Raw genomic sequence first — 26,752 nt, forward strand, 5'->3', positions numbered from 1 at the left:
CAATGTTGTTAACAATTTTTTTTATATTTCAGAAATATTATAAAAATCAGGAAATCAATATAACTCCAAGAAAAATTAATTTCTTGGACTATTGATACCACTGAATTAAGCATTCAATTTTTTCACCAAAAAATAATATAATTTAAAAAATATTTCATTCTATTTTAAGGATAACAATTCTCACAAAATTTCATGTAATATATTTTTTCTTGTACGTATGATCGTGTAAATATCAGAGTAAGAATTTTTTTTTTTTTTTTTTTTTTTTTTTTGAATCCTAAAAAAAAAAAAAAAAATTGAGATCCAGAATGACTAAGAAAAAATAATTTAAAAAAATGGTATTATTTTAATCACGATTAAAGGTCTAAATTAATCGTGATTAAAAAAATAATACCATTTTTTAAAATAATACCATTTTTTTTTTAATCATGACTTTCTTTTCTTTTTAATGTATTTTGGTGAACCCTTATCGCTTATTTTATTTTTCAGTAATGCAAAGAAAACCCAAGAACATATATCAACAGTTTATCTTGAAGGAAGACTGAACCAATATTAACGTTACGTGTACCATGGGGGTCCACATGGACCCCGGTTGAGAACCACTGGTGTAAACAAATACGGATGGGAAAAATTGTAAAAAAAAAAAAAAAAAAAAAAGCAAACTACCTGATGAAATTAAGTGATTTTTTTTTTTTTCGGAGAACTTCGTTCCATAACGGATACATACAATTTAAACTTTTTTCGATATTTTCATTTTTTAATGTCTTGATTAAACTGTACAAGTACCCATTTATCTTCCAAGAGATTCTTTACAATGCATTTATTTATCTTCCAAATTTAGTTGAACTATTCAGTTTCTGGCACCACCATGGAAATATTTCTTTTTCACATATAATTTTTTTTTTCTTTTAGAGATTAACTTTAGGCTTTAATCTTTCAAACAGAATCAAAAAGTAATCGAAAACCTACAAAAAAAATTATAAGCCAGCTTTCCAAACCGGTGCCCGGAAAACTCGTCCCGGGAAAACTCGTCTCCGGAAAACTGGTCCCCTTTCGCTAGATAGGAAAACTGGTCCCTTATTGAATAAATATCGATTGAAAACACATTTTATGATCATTCTTGAAGGAGATATTATTTTTTAAAATAGACTATAGCCCCCCCCCTAATATTTTTAAAAAATATTTTTACTTGTTTAATGTTTTTTTTTTTTTTTTTTTAAATAAAATCGATTTTCTAAGTGTCCGTTTTCTACCTAACTGGCTAAGTTCTTAGTGGTTTCACTTATATTAAAGCGTTTATTATGTTCATACAAAGTTAATTACAAATTTTTTTTGGTTCTTATTTTAACGATGTTTTTTGGAGTCATAAAAACAATAATTAAAAACAAAACCAAAAAATGAAAAAACAGGGAGCGATTCGATTTTTCGTTATTTTTTTGTTTTGTTTTTTTAATTATGATAGTTTTTTTTGTTGTTATGTTTTTGTTTTCTCTCATACCAAATGCACTCATGCGTTATTTAAAATTATAATTTTATCAATTATCAACATTTATTGTCGTCCTGTCAAATTTTGCAAAAATTAACTAATAAATTAAAAACGAAATATTTTTTTGGCGCGAGGGATACCATGTGCTAACAATCTCTCGTTAACTAATTTTTAATTTTTTTTAATTTTTACTTCAAAATTCTAAAATCAATCATTAAGAGGAAAAGTAATCACTAAATAAATTTATTAATCAATTTTCGGGTTTGTATTACTGTACACATAGATTCGAAAAAGTTGTCAAAAAACAAGTCTAAAAAATTCCAACAAAAACCTAACAGCCAGCCATGGTTCTCCCCAGAATGTGCTGCTGCTATCGCGCACAGAAATCACTTTTTCCATAGCTACCAACGTAATAGATGCACTGAGACTAAAGCTGCTTTTAGGTCTGCCAGCAACCACTGTAAAAGAGTAATAAAAAATGCAAGAGAGCTATATGCCCAGTCTGTTAAATCCAAGGTAGCTGATCAGCGGCTTGGATCCCACCAGTTTTGGCAAATAACAAATAGGATCCTGAACAGAAGTGTGCATTCTATCCCAACCATTATCAATGGACCAGAGGTCATCTCGTCAGCGTCAGACAAGGCCAAACTATTTGCAAAGAACTTTGCAGCTAATTCTACCCTATGCGACGAAGGCCATCAACTCCCCATATTTCCTCCTATAACACAGAACAAGCTAGGTAACATACAAATATCCGTGCATGAGGTCGCCAAGCTAATCAAGAACCTAGATTCCAGTAAAGCAACTGGCCCTGATGGCATCCCAATCATAGTGTTAAAAAAGCTTCAACCAGAACTTGCTCCCATACTTACGAAACTATTTAAGCGCTGCCTTAAGGAGAAGTGCTTTCCGACTCCCTGGAAGACCTCATCAGTTTGCCCTGTATTTAAGAATTCAGGTGATAAGTCATCTCCCTCTCAATACAGACCAATAAGTCTCCTGTGTGTTATGAGTAAGTTGCTGGAATCCATATTAAATAGAGAAATAGTAAACCACCTCAGCAGGAATAACCTTCTTAGTGACACACAATATGGTTTCCGCTCTGCAAGATCTACCGCAGATGTGCTGACGGTTATATCCCACAGGATTAGTGAATCTCTTGACAAAGGCTTCCTTTCTAGGGCAATTGCTCTCGACATATCAAAGGCCTTCGACAAGGTATGGCATAAGGGTCTACTTCACAAGATTTCCAGCTACAGTATAACTGGAAATGTTTTCTCAATCATTAAATCATTTCTCTCCGATAGGCTCATAAGAGTAGTGGTAGATGGACAAAAATCGGAGGCCTGCAATATAAATGCTGGAGTCCCTCAGGGGTCAATCCTGGGCCCAACTCTCTTCCTGATCTACATCAATGACCTCCCTAAACACATACTTAAATCATTCGTTGACATCTATGCTGATGACACGACCATCTACGGCAACACATCAAAGGCTGTAAATGACAAAGTTCTCTCTGATTCTCTCTCCTCTGATTTCGAGCGCGTGGTTCAGTGGGGGAAGAGGTGGCTGGTTACCTTTAATGCATCCAAAACCAAACTGCTATCCTTACATCATCAACGCTCTGATCCCCATCTGGCATCAATTGTGATGGATGGCTCTCGTCTGGGTGAGGCCCCGTGTTTTGACAAGCTTCTGGGTTTGACCTTTACTCCTGATCTGAAATGGAACATGAACATCAAGTCTGTTGCCAAGGTCGCTGGAAAGATGGTGGGATCCTTCTACCGCTCCAGAAGATATCTCACTACGGATGCAATTCTCTATCTATATAAAAGCCAAGTACGTCCAAGGATGGAATACTGTTGCCATATCTGGGCAGGAGCTGCTAAAAACAGCCTATCCTGCCTTGACAGAGTACAAAATAGACTTCGTGGCTTAGTGGGGGATGCCCTTTTCTCTACCCTGCAACCTCTCTCCCACAGAAGAGACGTTGCGAGCCTGTCCTTGTTTTATCGTTATTTCCATGGCAGATGCTCGTCTGAACTCCAATCTCTGGTCCCCCCTCGCCAATCTTTCACGAAAAACACCCGTCTAGCTGAATCCACTGTGACAAATTTCCCCCACTCTATATCTGTGCCTAAATCAAAACGCAGATTCCATGAACAAAGCTTCTTTCTTAGAACTGCACGCCTGTGGAACTCTGTTCCGTCTGCCTGCTTCCCTCCAGACTACAACTTGGATGTCTTCAAGTCCAATGTTAACAAATTCCTAATGAACCGCCCCCTTAAGTAAACATTTCAGCAAAACTCCTCACTAACGTAATGTACTTGCAATAACCCTTATCCCTGAGTGGCTTCCGGGCCTTGATAAGTGGTGATCACTGTGTAAAAAAAAAAAAAAAAAAAAAAGTATATAACAAATAAATGTTATCAAAGGCAACATAAATTACTTTTCTACCTAACTGGATATAATTTTCGTGTTTTTATTCAATTTAACATGTTTATTCAGCTCAAAAAGCATACATTGTTTACCGATGTATTGGAAAATTCAAAATGGCGGCCGACTCTCTCTTTAACACGGTAAGTTCGGGAAAAAGTGTTATAAATAATAAACTAGACAAAATACTATTAAAAAACCACCGAATATATGTCAAGTTAACATATATTGGTAACATATATTGAGCAAATTTCTAATATTATTTTGTCTAGTTTATTATTTATTACACCTTTTTCCGAACTTACTGTGTTAAAGAGAGAGTCGGCCGCCATTTTAAATTTTCCAATACATCGGTAAACACTGTATGCTTTTCGAGCTGAATAAACATGTTAAACTAAATAAAAACACGAAAATTATATCCAGTTTGGTAGAAAAGTAATTTATCTTGCCTTTAATAACATTTATTTGTTATATATTTGTTTTTTGACAACTTTTTCGAATCTATGTGTACAGTAATACAAACCCTAAAATGTGTTTTCAATCGACATTTATTCAATAAGGGACCAGTTTTCCTACCTAGCGAAAGGGGACCAGTTTTCCGGAGACGAGTTTTCCGGAGACGAGTTTTCCCGGGACGAGTTTTCCTAAATTCTTCCAAACCATATTCCCTCCTATCAGTTCCCGCTGCTACTATCCGATATTAGTCCATGTACGAATAAACTCTGATAATATCCGTTTAAAAGGATAAGCTTGTTTTTTTTTATAATTTACTAACAGGTCTATCCAATGTTAGGGACATTTTTTTTTTTATAATAAATGATACAGAAATACATACAAAAGTAAAACAATCGGAAAGTAAAGAAAACAGGGCCCAACAAACTTTAAAAAATCCGGATTAAAAAAAACAAACTTCAAGTGGGGTAGCAAACTTGTATAAATATATTTTATTTTTAACTTTATTTTGAACACTTGAGTTTCTGTGCTATCGCACGTCTACAAAGCTAGGAAACAACTTAATGTCAGACTACTCGGAAAGAAATCAGGTAAAATAGAAATGCAAGTCACCAAAATTAACCTCTTTTACGTGGTCACAACAATTGAGGTGGAGAGGGGGGGGGCGTTTTGAGCGTTTGTTTATTATCGCCGATCAGCGGAAAAGCACTCACGCTTACATATTGAAAAAGCATGTGTCAATCACATACATGCATAAAGAGAATCCATGCACACACACACACACACACACACACACACACACACACACACGTGTTATAATATGCATAAACCATTCTTACTTTCTTTCCTCACACACCAAAACAGTACGTACACTCGAATACTTGCAATTACAACACAAACAAGCACAAGCCAGATTAACACTTTCGTCGGCTAGACATATTTAAAAGTGCATGACTTTACACATCACCGTATATTAAATATTTACATACATAGATTAAAATTCACAATTCACTCGCTTCTTTTGAATTATTATATTTAATTGATCAGGAAAGAACATTTAAAATTAAAGAAGGAATAGACGAAATTCAACTTTCATATCTTATTTCATTCGTTTATTCACTCAATTTGAATTTTCTATCTTTGCTGTTTAACTGAAGTTTAATAAATAAAATTTATACTCAAACCATTTCATTATAAATTTCAACCGGCTTTTCTTACAAAGGAGTCACCGCTTATCCTCGAGTGGCCTCCAGGCCTTGATAAGGGTTAATGAGTGTACAGTGGTCAAGGGGAACATGTCAGTCATCGTTAGTAGTGGAAATTTGGTAAATTGGATTGCTTGAACTTGTTCACGTTGGACTTGAAGATAACCATATTGTTGGAAGGCAGGAAAAAGGGAACAGAATTCCATAGGCGTGCAGTTCTAAGAAAGAAGCTTTATTTGTGAAATCTGCATTTAGGTTTAGGCACAGATAAAGAGTGGGAGAAATTATCGATAGTGGTTTCAGCTAGACGAGTGTTTTTCATGAAAGGCCAGAGGGGACCATAGATTGGAGCTCAGACGAGCACTTGCCATGAAAATAGCGATAAAGCAGAGACAGGCTCGCAACATCTCTTCTGTGGGAAAGAGGTTCCAGGGAAGAGAAATGGCCATCCCCCACTAGGCTACAAAGTTTATTTTGAACTCTGTCAAGGCAGGATAAGCTAAAAGAAAACATAAACTTCGGCTGACACATCATCACCACAACCATCTTTACAATTAAGTGTCACCAACAATATGCACATCAGATAAACAGCCAGTTCAGTTGATGAAGACATTGACAGAGGATTTGTGTGAGATCGAAGAAACCTCCCACACTATGTTGCAGTTGTACAACTAAAAAGCAAACTCCACAGATGTACACGTATCTAAAGCGATGGCGGAAACCTTAGAAAACGGCTTCCAGTCTGTAATGGAATGGGGTCGTAAATCAATAGCAATATTTAATGCTGCTAAGACTTAGCTTCTTTCCTTTAACAATTATAAGAAGCACTGATAGCTATAACTAATAACACCTTACCTGAGAGCTCATCGTTCAAACTCCTCGGTTTAACATTCACAGGCAACATGAATCGGAGCAAATACTTTGAGGAATTATCACGGTTGCTGCAAAGGTGGGTTCCCTTTCAGGGCTCTACATTGCGAGTGAAACGGTCGCATTTGCGAGTGATTTTTCAAAGTGGCAAGTAGAACTAATGGAACACTTATCTTTTGGCGATTGTATTTCTTTCACCGACAATCTTCCGCAGCTGAGTGAAAAATATCTTTTCAACTTTTTTTTTTTTAATAAAACGAGCAAAGTCAAATTATTTAAACAATAAAAGGTTTAACAAAACAATATACTTTTTTTTAAGTTTAAAAACATCTGAATAAATTCAAATGTTTATACCTTCAAGTATCAACATAAAATTCGGTGTGTATTTAGAATTACACTTATTTAAAAAAAATACAAAAAAATCTTTGTGATGTACATACTTGTCACAGAACGAACATGTCATATTCTAAAAAATCATATGGGTTTGGCTAGTAAACGAAAATATTTAGTTGTCAAAGGTCAACTAAAAATAAATATGTCCGTAGAGCCCTGCCTTTACCATGCTAGAATATTACTCACACTTGAGAGTATCCTGTATTTTTACAAAGCTACCATTTACCCATGCGTGAAGTATTGTTGTAACATCTGGGCTGGTGCATCTGTCACTAGTCTTTTTCTCTTAGTGTGGGACCTGTTAAATCAGAGACTATCAGCAAAGCTCCAGCCCCATCGCCTTAATATTGCATCCCTGTGTCTATTTTACAAATATTTAAATGGAATGTGCTTTGATGAACTCATTGAAACTTGTACCTCTTCAATGTATATACACCAGACACAGCAAAATCCCACCCCTTCACTGTTGAGATCCCTAGATATCAAAGTGCATTCTACTCTAATAGTTTCTTCCCTTGGATTGATAGACTTTGAAATTCCCCTCCTGTTTCTTGCTTTCCTGTCTCTACTAACATGCCGAAGTTTAAATGTTTTAAATGCAATGTGAACAGACATCTCGCTTATCTCCTTATATAGTCTCCAATAGAAATGGTCCCAAATAGTAGCCCCCTTACGTCTGTACGAGCCCTTTTCTAGTCTCGCACAAAAACAGGCTTTCACATCTCAAGCCATTTTTCTTGTCATACACATACGTGCACACAAACATACACGCACACATACACACACGTAGATATATTCACGTTCATGTACATACTACCACATTCACGTGCATACACACACACGCTAAATTACACACATGTACGCACACATACGCGCACACGTACGCACACATGGGCAACGTCACTTCCCCTTTGAAGGAAATCCACACATGCGCAAAAGACCACCGGAAACAACTATAAAGCAAGAGACCTGAACTGTTTCTTCCCTTTTTCAACTCGCCTTCCGAGCTCAGCGGTCGACGGACCAACGTCCCTGTTTCGAGGTGCGCGCCTGCGCCTCACGTCACCTGCTACTATGCGTGGGGCAAGAGTTAACAGACAGTACGCACACCTTACACGGTTTCTATCTCCATGGCCTGAATTGACTTTCTCTTTCTCTCTCTCTACTACAATAGACTTTCCCTCTCACCAGCTAACAGCGAAAGACGCATGCCAAACTGGATTTACTTTCTCTCTCTCTCTCTCTCTCTCTCTCTACAGCAATAGACTTTCCTTCTCACCAATTAACAGTGAGAGACGCACGCCAAACTAAACACGTGGTGTACCCTTTTCTTTCATGTGTTTCTTCACGAAATAAATCCTAGTTCGTTCAATTCAAATAAACGCGTTGTTCGTTCCTTCCTCAAAACAATTCAGTTTTTCCTTTCTCAATTCAATTCATTTCTCCTATTTTTGTACGACTGGGGGATATATATAATATATCCACCAGCCCACCACACGTCCAACTGGCAATGTACCTTGTTTGAGGTGAACAAGAGTATAAAAAATTCAGATTATTCCTCAGTTATTATCAACACGATTTTGACAGCCAGATTTGTTTTGTTTTAATTACTATGGACAAAAAGAAAACAAAACAGAATGTGAATCTTTTACTAAAACTATTAATTTTATAGTCATATATTTACATACTAATAATAATAATAAATAAAAAGATAAAAACTCATATTACAAGTAATCGTAAAGGCATGAAATCATATATCAAAATCATAATAAACAAAATTCTGTAAAAATAACATCACAATTACATAAGTATGTAAATTAACGCCACCCCCCCCCCAAAAAAAAAAAGAAAAAACGCCCCATCCTATGGTAAAACAACTTTTACATTAAACTACACCATAGCATTCACACCCACATTTACTTGGTACGATATATTATACTTCTGAATTATCATATTAACTTAATCAGGAAAAAAAACATTTATAGTTAAAATTAGATTTAAGAAAAAAATAGACGAAATTTACCTTTCATATCTCAACTTAGTTATTTCAATCATTAATTTAGTCAATTTAAATTTGATTAAGATTTAATAGATAAATTTATACCCAATTCAGTTAATTAAAAAATTCAACCAGTATTTCCTAAACCTATTAATCTTATATACATTATAATAATAAAGGAACGTTTTTTCAAATTTCATATTACAAGTAATCATAAAATCATTAAATCATAAAATCCAAAGCATAACAAAATTTTGTAAAAATAACATCTAAGAAAAACGAATCCACACAATTACAGAAGTAAATTAATATCAAAATTAAATAAGACCGGCACATCATTCTTGTCAGTAAAGCCATTTTTTCCATGTCGTTGCTTAGCAACAATGATAGAAGAACGGGCCATGAAAATTCTACTGTGGGTAAGTTCATAGCGTGTTTTCTTTTTTTTTCTTGCATGACGTGGTCTGTAAGTTCAAATTCCTCACGTAAATTTCTTAATTTTATTTTTCATTAACTGCAAAGAATTTTATAAGACTTGAAAATTTACGTATTTTAGCAATGCAAAAGTAAATTATGTTTCTGTTTTTAAAACATCCATTGAACAAGCAACTGATCCTGAAGAAATTACAAAACAACCGACACACATATTTAGTGAAAATGTGATTCAGAGGTTTCTTATATGTCGGTTTAACAAAACACAGGCCTTAACAACCAAACACTAGTAGCATGCCCGGCAACATAAGATAAGGAATTTTTTGACACAGTTAACTAATTGTAAAACTATACAGCGACAACCATATAAATTCTTACAATGAATAAATAGTTGATGTTGATCCTGTGGTTTCTTTCGCATACAGTCCAAGAAATCAACCTCCTAACTTCGCCAAAGTAGTTGGTTTGGAGCTGGAAGAATAGCTGCTAAGGGACACATCAGAGAAATTGGATTGTTGCTGGCATGTTGCATCCACTCTATGGAGGCTACGTTAATATCAGTAAGGTGTCAATATAACCGAAATTTACTAAAATAATTTTAGGATTACAAAAAAAAAAAAAATTGGAATCATCAAAGATACAGATCAAAATAAGCATAAAAAAAAGCATCAAAGCAAGCCCCGAGCAGGGCTGGGCAATACCGCTAGTACTCAATATAATCAGGTCTTTCTTAAATAAGGGAAAAATCCAGGTTGTTTTCTATGGCCATCCAAACAACATGACATTAATGTGAGTGTGCTTCAAAGGTCAATGCTTGGACTTTCATATTTTCTACCTTGACAAAATTGTGTCTGAGATAGCATCACCCTCTGCACCAGATATGTAGGGAAAGCGAATATACACATATCGAAGACAATGTCTTAAACCTTAGAAAATGACATCCAGTCTGTAGGAGAATAGATTAAATGCTACTAACATCAAGCTTCTTTCCTTCGACAATTGCAAAGAACCTATTCAGCCACCAACCACCATGGATAATAACACTAGCCGAGATTCCATCATTCAAACTCAGTAACATAAATTGGAACAAACGAATAGAAGACAATGCAAAGGCTGCTGCAAAGCAGGTGAGTTCCCTCAACGGTATTAGAAAAATACTCACACATGACAATATCTTATATCCGTATAAAATCACCACGCATGGAATATTGTTGCCACATATGGGCCGGTGAACCAACTAATAGTCTCTCTTTCTATTGGACAGGATCCAAAAAGAAGTCTCCTATCTAATCACACATGCACGCACACACACACACACACACACACACACACACTATCATCGCAATGCTGCATTCCCATACTTGTTTTACAAGTATTTTAATGTGCCCTGACGAACTTGTGGCAGTGGTGCTCCCATCAACGTAATACTCCTGACTGACCCAGCAAGCAGCAAAATCCCACACCTTAACAGTAGAGGTCCCCAGATAGTGGAGAGCATCTCTGAACTGTTAGACTTTGGAATTATTTTCCGTTTCCCCAATTAATACTAATATACAGAAATTAAATGTAATACAAACAAACATCTCACTGTTCAACTCCCTACTTAGAGTGTCCCTGTAGGGATGGTTCCTAATAAATAGTAGTTCCTTATATATCGGTTGCCTTGCTTGGGGCGAATGCGATTTTATTTGCTTTAAAACAGTAAATTTTTAAAAATGTTTATTTTAAAATATTATAAGGGATAGACCTATTTAAACTATATACTCGCAAAAACCGTACTAAAATTTATTTTAAAATCTATATTCCATAATTGCCCAATTTTTATATCTTGCCAAAATTGCCTTTTTTTTCTGTGGCCCATTTTTCCGTTGCCCTTTTTCCGTTCATAAACTCGAATAATATATATACGCACCTTTTCTAATCATTTGTCGGTTTAAATCAACGTTTAAATTTAAATCATCATTTTAAAACACATGCAATCATTACAGTATTTAAAATGTTAATCACGAACAAAAACAAAATTATTATTATTACGTCTGCCATTATTTTTTTAGTCATTTTCATTCTAAACAAGATATATTGCCACTTGGAATGTAAGGGACAACCATTTGGGATCTGAAGGAAGTTGAACAGCGAGATGTCTATTCACGTTACATTTAAACTTTTGCAGAGAGAAGCAGGAAACGAGGAGGGAATTCCAAAGTCTAGCACTCCGAGGGAAGATACTATTAGAGTAGAAGGCTTTCTGGCATACAAGGACCTGAACAGTAAAGGGATGAGATTTGGTTGCTTACTGGGTTAGTCAGGAATATGTTCGTCGAAGGGACACAAGTGATACGAGTTCATCAGAGCGCATTCCATTAAAGTGTCTATAATAGACATGGGGAGTTTGGGATGTATATTTCAAATGCCATTCTTAACATGATAATACTCAAAGAAATGAAGTGAAAAAAGTCGTAATTGTTTTGTTTTTACACGTTAAGAAGATGACATAAAACTGGTATTTAATTCAATATTATTGGTGGAAGAGTTGAACAGAAGAGGAAGACTTGAACAATAAACGGAAACAGCTAGGACTGCTACCACTGATTTCGATCACTCTAAACAGTTTATATAGAGTGAGAATCCCTAACTTCTAAAAATTCTGTTTTTACTTTCCATTATTATTCTAATGGACCATTTTTCGTGATTTTATTAATTTTATTTCATAATGATTTACGCATTCCCTTAATTACTTTTTTATTTTTTTAAATGCAAACAGTACCTGCATGTTATCGTCCCAAACCACCACCAATCACCAGTGAAAGCCTGGTTATTTCATTTCAGCCACGGCCGCCAATGTCCGCAATTGTTCAAGGACGGCAGTGGCCACCAACAACAACCATAGTTTTTTGCAGAGGTGTGTGTGTGTGGGGGGGGGGAGATTCCAACGGGCAACGCCGGTTAACGGGTCCTGCTAGTTTCAAGTATCATTTTAAGCAGACGATGGATGAGAAAAGAAGAACGTTGTTGCCGTTCGGTGTCGTTTGTGTTGAAATTTTCAACTTCATCTGATGTCGCTTGTGTGTCTTTTCACGAATGCGGGTGTGCATTTAGATAGAAAAAACAGCTAAGCGACATCATAGCAAAATGAGATTGAATGGCAACTTACTTTATGAAAACGTATTTATGGCAAGTAAGCTACACTAAAATGTTCATGTTTTTGTTCTTGGAAAAAATCGTTAGACCAAAAAATATGTCAAGTAAGCTACACGGCTTACTTGCCAAAAATATATATTAATTTATTAATTATACTACACAAATACAATGTATTTTATTACCTTATGCGTATATATCTATATGAAATAATAATTATGCACACACACACACACACACACTATATATAGATGTGTGTGTGTATGTGTTTGTGTGTGTGTGTGTGTGTGTGTGTGTGTGTGTGTGTGTGTGTGTGTGTAACGTTACCCACAGATTTACATAAGTAGACCCAACACGTTGTATATACAGTCTACGTCGCAAGGAACATAAGACAAGTGTTGCAAGCAACATAGTAAGAACTCGACATCTATTTTTTTTCTTTCTTTTTTTTTTTTGTAACAACGACATTTATTTTCTCATTCTCCTGCCACGCATGATGACCTCGTTACGGCTTTGCCATCACTCACATCTCTAACGTGATCGTCCTCTCTAACATGCTCTTTTAAACATTTTTTAAAATTCCATTTTCACCCAAAAGAAGGCACAGTGCCACTTTGATGAAGAGGGCTACTATCGGGGACATAAGTTGCAGGGATACTATGTAGGGAGTTTAGCAGCAAGATGTTTGTTCACATTACATTTGAACTTCTGCATGTCAGTACAGTTGAGAAAGCAGAATCCTGGAAGCGAGTTCGAAAGTCTAGCAGTTCTGGGGAAGAAACTATTGGAGTAAAAGGCTTTCTTACATCTAGGGATCTCTACTCTGTAGAGGTGGGATTTTGCTGCTTGTCGGGTTTGTCGGGGGTATTTATGTCGAGGGGGTACAAGTGCTTGTAGTTCGTCAGAGCATTCACTATTAACATACTTGTAGAACAGGCAGAGGGATGCAACATTTCGTCGGTGGGACAGAGGCTGAAGCTTAGGTCACAGTTCAGGACCTATCAGATTGGCGACTCTCTTTTGAACCCTGTTCAGGAGCGAGAGACTAGTAGCAGATGCATCAGCCCAAATGTGACAACAATGCTTCATACATGGACGAACGGTGGCCTTATAGAATATTTTCAGACGTAAGTAGCTTTCTAGCACGATAGTGAGAGCCCACCTTCTTCGCAGCGGCCCTGGCAATGCTCTTTCTTTTTTTTTATAATATTTTTCTTTACCGGTGATGTCATTTCGCATGCACTAAATAAAATACGTTGATACTTTATCAACGGAGAGCCCCCCCCCCACACACACACACCGTATCATTCCTCCAAGGAGAATCTTCTGAATCCTTCTTTACAGACCGAGTCCAAAAAACACAATCCGTTTCTTCACCGTTAATTTTGAAACTGATTAAAAAATAGCCGAGGAAAAGCGCCAGAATTTCATCCTCAACCCTTCCTCTATCTCCTTCATCCTTGGCTGACTACTAGACTTACTGCCATATCAATAGGGGACAAGAGGGATGTCACAGCCGAGCCCCAACGGACAATAAGTGCAGATCCCCTCCTCCATCACTTGGCACTGCTTAATGGCTGAAAGGGGTTAAGAAAAATAAAATTCCCAAACTTATTTGGAAACTTCGATGATAAATTCCAGTTAAGTTTACACACGGATACTTAATTTGAATTTCTTTGGAATAGTTTCTTAAAAAAGAACCCAAAAGTCTGCATTAAATACAATGTCTAACAAAGTTTTTCTTGTAATAAATAATTAAGTACTAGCAGAACCCGTGGAAATTCCACAGTAGTTAAAAAAATTTTAAAACGCATTATAAATAAAATGAATAAAAAATAAAAGAAATAACTAAGAATTAAAAATTTTTTTTAAACTTTTGAAGTGATTTAAAAAATAGATTTTTAAATGAAAATTCAATACAACACATTTTTTTTTCTGAAATAATTTTTTAATGCAAATTATAAAGGAACAGATGTCAATTCACTTGCACATTTCTTTAAATTTAAAAAATAATCTATAATCCAAAAAAACTTATAGTCTCCTCAACAGGACTTTTTTTTTAATTATAAAATAAAATAGTCAATTTGAAACCGTAAACAGACATCAATTTAAAAAAAAATTTTGGAGAAGAAATGGTTTTAATGATTTTTAACTGATAAAGATCAACTATAAAGGGAGGACATTTGTTTCTCATTAATTAATGTTTGCGATGATGATGTTTTTAAAAAAGAAAAATCAAATTCCTACATTTTGAATGTTGGAAAAATATATAAAATAATCTTTATTATAGGTTTTGTTTCTAATTAATGAAGTCTGCATTGAATGGCCTTTGGCCTCTGGCTCATAGTGATACATCCAGGTTTCCTATTGTGTGATCAGCTTTTTGCAAAACTTTGATTCATCTTCTTGGCACATCTTTGAGCACCTAACGCGTTTTATGTTCTAGAAATATGTCAGCAACCTGGAACCAATCTGGCAGACACCTTATGCATATACAATTGGCGATGAAAGTTTTCACTGACCTTGCAATAATTTTGACCTCTTGGGCTATTTGGTGAATAGTCAGATCTTCCAAAAATAGCAGTTTCAACTTTGATAGATGCCTCATTAATGGCAGGAAAGTAGCGACCAAACCTGGAATATGTTTCCATAGATTTCCGGCCATTTTGGATTCATGACGTCAGAATCTTAAAAGTTGATATGATGCTGTATCATTACGATAAGTTTCTTTCATTTCATCATGTGTGTGTGTCGAATACAAAACTCCAATCACCGCGCAACACTCAACAGACGCCATTAAAAACCTGACTTAGTTCAAACACTTGTAACTCAGAAACCATAGGCCACATAACTCATAGAGATATAAATCATTGCACATGTAATATTTAATTTATATCATAATAAAAACTTATGTGAAAATACATTATTTGAAATTCAAATTTAAAATTCCGCAAGAACCTTCTTGTCAAACTAATATTACTATCAACAAAACTATTGGGTATATAGAGTAAAAATTTACAAATGACTCCTATATTAATTTATTATGAATTTTTTTCGAAAATAAATTTGCAAATAAAGATTGTTTAGTTCTCTCCCACTACAATAACTTAAACACCAGGGTCGGAATGTGGGACTCAGAAGTCAGCGCTCCGAAGGAGCTGACTTGCAAAAAGTGCCCGCTGCATTGCGTCGGCATCTCCTGAGGCGATTACCAATAGACTAACACCCTCCCAGAAAGAAGGCAAAGCCTGGGAGGGTGGACATTCTAGAACTATACAGAACTAAACTCCCATCGTAAAATCAATAGGGACCGGATCATTACAGGAATGGTTTAATCTCTGTTGATGTTGGGAGCCGAGGATAAAAATCCTTATGCAAATAAAATGTGGACATGTTTGAACATTTACTGAACATTGCCAAATGTTTTGTTGTATCATCGAATTAAATAAACCTAATATGTTTTGAGATAAATAAATTTCGCATTTTTAACAATTTAGATATTTATTTAGATATACACGGTAGTCGAGATTAATTTTAACCTTTTGGAAACAAAATAAAAACGTTGCGGCCAATAATTGATGTTTTTATAAAATTCATAGTGCATCTGTTAAAGGATTTTTGCCGAATAAATTACGTTCAAAAACGCTGCCCGAGTCTAGACCACATGTTCTGCACAGTGTCCTTTGAAAGATGCCCGAAACCTGTTTAATCCTAGCACGCCGTTCGTTGCTAAGGTGTTGCAGGCAGTTTGAGAGAACTTGGTCTTCATGGCACATAAAACTTTATGTGAACTGTAGACTAGCTCATGCTTCTGTGTTGTGAAACTGGACCTAAGAAGTACCAGAAAATCCCAGACTTGACTATGTGTTTGACCTGTCAAGGAGTTTGCTGTCTTCTGTAAGATGGTTTTCTTGGGACGATGTATGAGTAGTAGTGAAGGTCTTCATTCAATACTTTCTTCATAGTCGATAACGATGAATAATAAGTCCTTTAATGAAACGAAAGGGCTGCTTAGATAATGACATGCACATTACCGTGCAAAATAATATAAAAGTTGATCGAACATGGTTTTTGATGTACATGATTTATGCGAACTGTAGACTAACCACCTATTATTCTTTCTGTTGTCCAATTAATCTCGAGATCATCTCAGGGTTGACTGGATGCTTGGTCTTGTTCGGAAGTTTCTTGGATTTCATAAACAGTTCTTTGGGTTCTGGTAGCGAATAGTTCGTCTTTGCAACACTTGCATGAAAGAGTAACAAAGATCCTCATTCAACAGTTTTTTTTATGGTGTCGATTCCAATTCTTATCTTTTTCGCCAGGGTCTCTATTGCATTGCCACACATTTTTTTTTTACAGGGAGTTTCATTTTATGGAGACAATGGCAATGACTTTGTGGCAGTTACAGATAAAATAACAATCTATTTGATTCTTATCAATGCAATTCGGTCACATATTGATCAATCAGTTGGCAGAACACATTGATTCCATCTATGCTCTAAGGAACTACTTTAAACCTTTTGGGAATCATGGTCAATCAACAGAGAGAACCTAGCAAAAATCAAAGACAGATACATCCCTTTTTCTCTCTCCTCGCTCCCTTTGTTCCCTGTCTCTGCCCACTCGACACTCTAGCATAGAAATCTTTGCTGGAGATAACTGTGTTGTATTCCCGTGGGTGCGTGTATATATTCTGTACATATATATGTGTATGTAATGAGTGTCTTGTTGTATGTGCGTCCGTTCTTCATACAAGTATTAATGTATGATCGATTAGTTTTAAAAATATCACAAAACAACTTATCTGATGTATGTTCACATATAACGACAAATAAGGTACGAGATAAACATTTTTGTCTCTTGCCAGACAAAAGAAGATATACCTTCAACAAAGGAGACGAATGCCATTCTATGGACTTACAACATTTGGCCAATTAGGGAACACCCTTGGACTATCTTTGATCTTGGGCGGAAAGCTGCAACAAAAATTTTATCACGAACAACAGAACTTTATTCCAGAATGTTGTTCCCATCTTGGAAAGATTGGACGCTGATACACTCCTGTCTATATCTTACTTATCGATCCTGCCCATGCTTCGTGCCCTCATGTCTCTCTCGGCTGCCAGTTACAGACTCAATCTAACTTTGTAAGGAGTCTTTAAACTCGTTGCGTCATATATCTACACAACCAAAAATCTTTGCCAGGTCTTTTGTCACGTAATTTTGTTTATTAAAACCAAACATTTCAATCATATTTTATTGAAGACCTTTCTAAACATTTTATTGTTTTACATGTTTCTGGCAATTTGTACATCAAATTCCAGTCCTATTTCAAACCTTTCTTCCGTCATCAAAACACTTTGTTATTTCCATAACATTGTCACCAGTTCAAATGTTGGTCACTCACCTCTCTACTCAGGACATCCGATGTGGCCCGGTCCATAATATATAATAACTGGTTGCTGAGCAACGACACGTCAAAGAACTTTCTACGCATTCCTTTTCTCATTCGAACACAATCAAACATTCTGCCATCGAAATAAGTTTTTGTTTTAAAAAAAATGGTTTTGTTTATTCCGTGCTACGTGTTCGACTACGAATTAAATAAAACGAGTGAAAAGCCACAACGCTAAAACTGCAATGGTCATTCCTGTAAGGCACTACTTTCGCAAATCTATTACAATTCTCCAACTCGCATACCACGACTTTCAAAGAGCTGCGAATTGCAGCTAAAATTTCTTTTAATCCAGCCTGAATCATCTTAATGTAGTGCATTCCTTTCTAATATCCTATTGCTTTCCAGTCGTCCATGATCTACGGCTTTCAAACCCACCCGTACTACAGAAGAAACAGCCAACCTTTGCCCTTTATATCTGTTAAATACTTCAATTGGTTCTGAAAAGTAAAAAAAAAATATTAAAGAATTATTAGCACTCAATAAATAATTCAGTAAGGTTTACTGAATTGATTGTACAACTTTATAAAACAAAAGTACATCTAGTATACATACACACACATATATATATATATATACATATATATATATGTGTGTGTGTGTGTGTGTGTGTGTGTGTGTGCGCGTGTGATTATTTATTATAATCTATATAATTATAAAACTCGAATGACGTTCTTTACAACTTCCGGTTGTGCATGCGTACATACACATAAACCCATAACGTAATACGGAAATGAACGATGTAAAAAAAAATTAGAATGGATTAATAATTGTTTATTTTTATAATTTAAACACAAAAAAAAAAATTAGGACGCTGAAAACGTACACAGTAAAACAATACGTTTTATTGTCGCGTTGATTATTTATTTGTAATGCAAATTAAAAAGAAACATATTTACAAATAAATAATCAACGCCACAATAAAACGTATTGTTTTACTGTGTACATTATCAGCGTCGCAATTGTTTTTTTGTGTTTAAATTATCCAAATAAACAATTCTTAATACGTTCTGCATTTTTTTACATCGTTCATTTCCATATTAAGTTTAAGTTATTTTAACGCAATTTTCTTACACATAAATCTACTTCAACGCGTTGACAAACATAAGAGCATTTTACAACGGCGATTTACTCATCGCCTTCCTTTTTTTTTTTAAATTTATTCTCCAGTTTTTAATACACCTTTCTTAAAAAACATTCATACATTTTCTTCTACACTACCAACAAAATAAATAACCCCAAAAATATGTTTTTTTTAATTTGCGTTAAAAATAATCAACGCGACAATAAAACGTATTGTTTTACTGTATACGTTTTCAGCGTCCAATTGTTTTTTTTTTCGCGTTTAAATTAAAAGATATATCTAAATTTGAATTTATTTATATATAAGTATTATGGTATCTGTTCAGTGCACCTTTACCTATAAGTATGGCAAACCACTTATAATTCAATGGCTGTAAGTTTTTTTTTTGTCAAAAATAAACAATTATAAACAAAACGACTCATAGAAATCTATCAATTTTCTTTTTTCATTTTAATATACTTTCATGGGAATGTTTCTGTTATGTCACAAAAAACTATTTTGTTTACGTCACAAGTGTCACGCTCATACATTAAGTCCATAGCTAATATAACATACTTACCCAACGGGTCACGGGTAGTTTAGTAATTATTAAATATTTAATAATTATTAAATAGCTACACACACACAAATATATATTTATATAATTATTTACCATTATAATTATTAAATACAACCCCCATATATATATATATATATATATATATATATAAATGCACTTTGTAAGTGTGTGTGAGAGTTCGTTCCCTATGGACTCTAGAACGAATGGACCAATTTTCTTTTTTTTTTTAGTTTTACACAAATGTACTTCATGTGTCTGGGAGTGTTCTTAGATAGGTTTTGAGTTGGGATGCCTATATAATAGATAATCGAAAGATCTGATTAAGAAGGAACAGTTCGATTTGACCAAAGTGAACACCCTTATACAATCTAACATCACAAGTACATTTGAGAATTTTATCACTATACAAGCAGAAAGGCCCGACGTATAAAATCAATAGTAGGTTCTTCTATAAGACAGAGGCACGTTCGAAATAAATGTTTTGTTTAGACTACAATTGATCCATGATACTCTACAAATTTAATTCAAGCCATTATATAAAAATGATTTCATAAAATCAACAATAGGTTCTCTATAATGCGACGTAGACTACAAAGTATTATAGACTAAATCACTGCGGGGAGGAGATGAAGCTTGCTCAAGCAATCAATCGATTTGATTGGAAAATGGGCGAATCCATCGATTTCGACGGCAATAAAAGTATTGGAAGTGTGAAACGTTTGTTGATCCTCATTCAGTCCAGGGCCACAGCTAATCACCCTTCTAGTAATACAAACTAATATTTTTAAGAATAAGCAAAAGAACCTAGATAAATCGATTTTATTTGTTTAAAATAAAACCACAGAAATGATTTTTCAATATTTTTGTTCGTTTTTAACAAACAAAAAAATTAAGCGCTTTTTATTCATTTACTAGCATTTGAGCCCGGCGTTGCCCGGGTGTTTGGAGGTGTGTGTGTTGAGCAAAAAAAAAAAAAGTGGTAGTAGGAAGGCAGACTCGGACCCGTACTGCGAAGGAGGATAAGAATGTGAAAAAAAATCGTGACGCCTTTGCTGTTACGACTACCGTCAAACCGGAAGTGACGTAAGTTTTAATTAAGGCTAGACAATAAAAAAAGGGATGTCTTTCGAAAATATCGGCAAAAAAAAAAAAAAAGCAACCCCTCCTTGTAGAGAAGTGCCTAATCGAGGGTGAAGAAATTAATGTTTTTAGCCAATTTTTTGGTATTTGTCGTCTGAAAGGTCGAGCTTCGAAACGATACTGATCTTGTGAAACTCCGTCGCCTCTGTCAAAAGTTTAAGGCAAACATACATACATACATTTACATATTGGTAGCTCACATTTTCGACCCAAATCGATTAAAAAGCTTGCCTTATCTCTGAATACCCTTTATGCCAAATTTAAAATGTTTAGACCAGAAATTGTCTTTAGTAATTTGGTAGAGACTGCAAAGGTCAATTTTTTTAAAACTTTGACCCCTATTATGACCCTTTAACATTTATTGCTTTGGGCTTAAGTTAAATCCATGTCCAAGGAACCTATATCTAAAATTTCAAGTGTTTAGACCCAAAATTGTCGGAGGAGTTTGGTAGAGTTCTCAAAGGTCAAATCGTTGAACTTTGACCTCTTAACAGCCAAATTTTTGGCCGAAAACGGATTACAAAGATTTTCCTAAATCTCACTACACTGTATATCAAATTTCGAGTCTGTAGACTGAAAATTGACAGAGTTATTGCGTAGGGAAATGCACACAGACACACACTGTAACATATGCGACAAAAGGTGAGGAATTAAGTAACAAATAAGCGTAGGGGTATGAAAGGAAACTTACGATAAAAGCAAATATCGTTTATCTTTGTAACACGTCACAAAAAGGGGAAGGGGTATAAGGGAATTTATGGGAAAGCAAAACTCAAGTATTTTATCGCATATGTGACACGGGTAAAAAGAAAATAAAGACATGGAAACCAAACACGACAAAAACACGAGAAAGAATGAAACAAAAACATCAGTGATAATATTTTCGAAATTAAATTTTATTATCAAACACTAAACTACGGTAGGGAGGAGATAATGAGATTAAGTAAAAATAAAAAAATAAAAAATTATAAAGATGGAGAGGGGTATCTTTGTATACTATCCGAAGATGCCAACGAGAAATACATTAATATAATAAAATATATCAATCCAAACAGAATAATGACAACATGAACCCAATGTCTTAATATACGAGAGAGAATGTTCATAAGGGCGACTTACTGATTTTTCTTTTTTTTTTCTTTTATCTTTTTCTTTTGTTTCAAGCGGATTTCTTTCATTTCTTTTCGAGCGGATTAAAATACATATTCCCAAAGTTCGCCGCTTGTTGCGATCAATGTATCAGTTCGCCGTTTATCACTGTTGACATCGCCTTCTTTCACTGCTGGTATGGAGTTTCTCCTAGGCGTTATCTCCTTTGCTTTTCTGTCGCTGCCGGGTGGGGGTTTCACACCTTCGCTTGGCGCTACAGCCAAGCAGTGACTACTGTACCAAAAGGCCTCTTCTCTTTTCTTTTCTTTTCTTTTCTTTTTTCTCTCTCTCTCTCCCTCTCTCTCTCTCTCTTCTCGGTGCATTTCTTATCCCTTTCTTTTTTTATTTGTCGCTTAGCAATCAGCACGGGTGGAAAGACGGATTTCTGAGCAAATGACCGGATCATAAGCCATCTACTTACTAGCCTGCGTAATAGACGCCTCTCCCACCTCTCTCTCCTTCTCTGCTATACTCACTGTCTCTTTCTCTCTCTTTTTAAGTTTAGTCTCTTCCTCTTTTTTTCTATACTCTCTTTTTTTTCTCTCTTGGAAACTATGTTCATTTGCCTAGGTGATAACATAACAAAATGATACATTTCTCGTTGGCCTGAAATTAAATATTTCAATTTTTAATTAAATACGTAATCCAATTTATGGGTTATGTCACAACACACACACACACACACACACACACACACACACACACACACACACACACACACACACACACACACACACACACTTTTATAGATATACTAGCAGTTCCGCCTGGCTTTGTTCGGGCCGTATGTACTATTCATAAGGTTATGTGCATATGTATATATTAAAAATTGTGAATATGTAAAGTAATGCCTTTCTGTATAATAGTCTTCCTCAACTACCGGTCCTGGATATGACCTTAAACTATATCCAGTGGTGAGGCCCCAGCTTGCGGGCTTTGGGGAGTGTGGAGCCACCCTTTAATTACCATTGCTCCCAGGTCCACTCTGACCCTGAGTGGTAGTACCTGTTAGGGTCCCAACTATGGGTTGAATAGAAACCGACTTGAAAACAACAAATATATTCTATGAAAATTTTTTCTTCAAAATCTTTGGATTCGGCATTAAATAAACCGAAAATTGTTGATATGCCGTAAAACAAAAACAACCAACCAACCAAATCCTTAACTACCATAGAGAAAAGACAGGCAGACATTTTCACTTTTATATATATATATATATATATATATATATATATATATATATATATATATATATATAGATATATATATAGATAGATAGAGAGAGAGATAGATTGGATGCAAAATATAGTAATGATTGAAAAAGTATATAAAAAAAACTCATGCGCCACCACCGAGAATCGAAACCAAAATGTTCAGCTCACGATTTATTTTGCTTCTACCGTCAATGTCTGGGCTATGAAAACATCTTTACTGCAAGGCTAAAAATTAAAACATGAACCAATAGCTACTACGTTATGCATTCGTAATGCCGGCGTTCGACCTTCACCTGGCAAATTTAATTTTTTTTAATTTTCACACTTTTGACCCGATTTTTCCGGGCTAAAACCCAAATATAAAGTTTTTCATGGATTCAATCAAATACCTCATATATGTTTCATGTCAGTAGACCAAAAACTCTAGGAGGAGTTTGAAAGGCAAAATTTGTAAAACAAAAATATATGCGCATACATAAATATATATGTAAACAATTTTGTGTTTACTATAAAGTTTTTACGCAAATATTATGCAAGTATAAATCATGTAGAATGCTTGCATGAATATAATTACACGTAATAGTTAACTAAAGATGATTATCCCATTAGAAAACCGAAACAACTAATAGGGAATTAATTAAAATGAATGTTTAAAAGATATGCAAATTTGCTAGTGAACCCATATATAAGAAAATTGTATTTTCTTTTCAAATAATTAGAAAGGGAGTTTTTAATATGAATATCAATACACACAAAAGAAAAACGAATTTAAAGGAGTATATATATATATATATATATATATATATATATATATATATATATATATATATATATATATATATATATATATATATATTAACTAGCATTTCATCCCGGCGTTGCCCGGGTGTTTGGAGGTGTATGTTGAGCAAATAAAAAAAAGCGGTCAATTTTTAAAACTTTGACCCCTATTATAACCCCTTAACATTTATTGTTTTGGGCTCAAATCAAGTTATTAAGTTAATTCCATGTCCAAGGAACCTATATCTAAAATTTCAAGTGTTTAGACCCAAAATTGTCGGAGGAGTTTGGTAGAGTTCTCAAAGGTCAAATCGTTGAATTTTGACCTCTTAACAGCCAAATTTCTGGCCGAAAATCAATCACATAGATTTTTCCAAATCTCAGTACCCTGTATATCAAATTTCGAGTCTGTAGACTGAAAATTGACAGAGTTATTGCGTAGGGAAATGTACACAGACACACACAGACACGTTCACTTTTATAGATAGATAGATTTATTCATTTATATTTTTTACAAATTTTTAAGATCATCGAAATTTTCTTAAAATATTTAGTTTTGGAATTGGGTTATTTTTTAAAACAATATGCTCTTCTTTACGATCTCTGTAAGGTTACAGAGAAAGACTAAAAGAACTCTTTACGTGAGAATTCTCCTATCCCTTCCAATCAGCAGACAACACAGTCAACAATGCTGACTCCCAACAATCGATTTAAAATCTATTTTTTTATTTTTTTCACTAAATTAGAAATTGATGTTTTAATTTTATAAAAAAACTCTCTTTGCATATATTTAAAAAAAAATTAATTGACCTTCTTGCAAAGTCACATTTTTTTTCTGATTCAAACAATCAAACAATCGGTGACCCAACGGGTCACGTTTTTTTAAGTAAAGTAATTTTGAAATAAACTGAAATAACGTCAATTATTTTTTTCTACTTCTGTTGTCGTCGATCTCTAGCCGTTAAAATGTTCAACTTCATCTGATGTCGCTTGCATACAATATAATTGCGTGTGTGCATTTAGAATACAAGGAACAGCTAAGCGACATCAGGGCAAACTGACATGTTGAAGCAGAAGAATAGACTGACAGGTCTTTCGCTCGCTCTCATGCGCATGTGTGTGTGTGTGTGTGTGTGTGTGTGTGTGTGTGTGTGTGTGTGTGCTACAGAAGATTGGAAAAATATCGGTACCGTCGATTTCAAATACAAAGAAAACCAATATCTACGTCCGACGCTTTTCAGCTTCAATTTATATGTCTCCCCGGAAATTACACTATTTCAAGGGAGACAGGTGTAAATAGAAGCTAAAGAATGCCTCGCATAAGTGACCAAGTATAGAGCATCACGGGCTCATATCACCGCTCCTGCCTGCGCTCCTTTGTTTTTGTTGTCAAAGACAGACACGAGACTCCCAGAAATACATCACAACCACGCGTGCTAAAAATAGCAGCAACTTTTTTCCTTCAACAACAAAGCAAAAATGGCGGGAAGAAAATAGGGGGACATTTTTTTTTTTTTTTTTTACTCACCTTACCTTCACCCCTTAAAAAGCCAATTGGCACTTGGACGTAAGGGCTACTAATTGGAACTATGACTAAGAAAGATTAAAATGTTGGTTTACGTGGCATTTGAACTTCTGCATATCAGTACTGTTAGGGAAGCAGATTGCAGGAAGTGAATTCCAAAGTCTAGCTGTTCTAGGAAATTAGCTATTAGAGCAGAAAGCTTTCTGACATTTAGGGTCCATCAACAGTGAAGGGGTGTGATTTTGTTGCTAAGCGGGTTTTTCGGAGATATGTACGTTGAGGGAGCACAAGTGCAATGAGTTCATCAGAACACATTCCATGAAAATACTTGCAAAACAGGAACAGTGATGTGACATCGCAGCAATGGGACAGGAGCCTAGTTAACAAAATTGGAACCTATTAGATTGGAGACCCATTTTGGGACCCTATCCAAGAGGGAGAGCTTAGTTGTAGATGCAGCCCAGATGTGGAAGCAATACTCCATGCATGGGCGAACGGTGGCCTTGTAGAGGTACAGAGTAGTTTTCTAGCACGATAGAAGGAGCCCACCTTTGCAGCAGCCTTCTCAATGTATTTGTTCCAGTTCATATTTCCTATGAATGTAAGCCGAGGAGTTTGAAGGAAGAATTCTCGGGTAAGGAGTTATTAGTCATGAATATAAATAGTTGGAGAGGCTTCTTGCAATTGTTAAAGGAAAGCAGTTTAAGTCTTACTAGCATTAAATGTTACCATCTATTTACGTCCCCATTCCACTGCGGTCTGGAAGTTATTTTCTAAGGATTCAGCCATTGTCTTGGATTTGTGTACACTCGTTCTTCCCTCGTTCATGTTGTCACATAATCCTTAAAATGGATTATGTGTTTTAAAGAACATTTTAAATTTTAATTTTAGGCCGACGAAAAATGTATCAATTTTTTTTTTTTTTTGCATTGTCGCCGAGACAAAATGAACCGAGAGAGAAAGAAAGGCCGAACCTATAACGAGAGAGAGAGAGAGAGAGAGAGAGAGAGAGAGAGAGAGTATAGGAGAAAGACGTTCAGCAGATGAGAGCGAGTTGACAGGTCATCTGATCAGCAACACACTTTTTGACCCCTTTTAATTCCGGGTATTAAGCGAACAAAGAAAGAAAGAGAAGGGCAAGCGAGGTACGGGGAAGGGCGAGAGAGAGAGAGAGAGAGAGATAGATAGATAGATAGAGAGAGAGAGAGAGAGAGAGAAAGAGAGAGAGAGAGAGGGAGGGAGGGAGAAAAAGAGACATTCTTTAGACACTCTCGGCCGAGCCACCATGCCAGGCGGATGTGGAAAAAATCCGATCCCGACAACGAAGAGAAGGGAAATGAACTTACACCATCGGAGGAGATGATGCTGGGGAAAATCCCATCCAAACAACGAAAGAAAGGAGATAATGCCGACTATACGAATGCGAGGAAACGG

At 35.3% G+C, this 26,752-nt stretch overlaps 1 protein-coding gene across 1 annotated transcript in view; it reads right to left on the bottom strand.

Annotated features, from left to right (window-relative positions):
• The window catches only part of LOC145295850 (elastase-like), a 76,043-nt gene that overhangs the window by 9,992 nt on the left and 39,299 nt on the right, over nt 1-26,752 (bottom strand). The gene's annotated exons all lie outside the window — the stretch shown is intronic.

This window comes from Euprymna scolopes, chromosome 16 (assembly GCF_053919585.1).
Source record: "Euprymna scolopes isolate OS-2025 chromosome 16, ASM5391958v1, whole genome shotgun sequence".
Lineage (NCBI taxonomy): Eukaryota > Metazoa > Mollusca > Cephalopoda > Sepiida > Sepiolidae > Euprymna > Euprymna scolopes.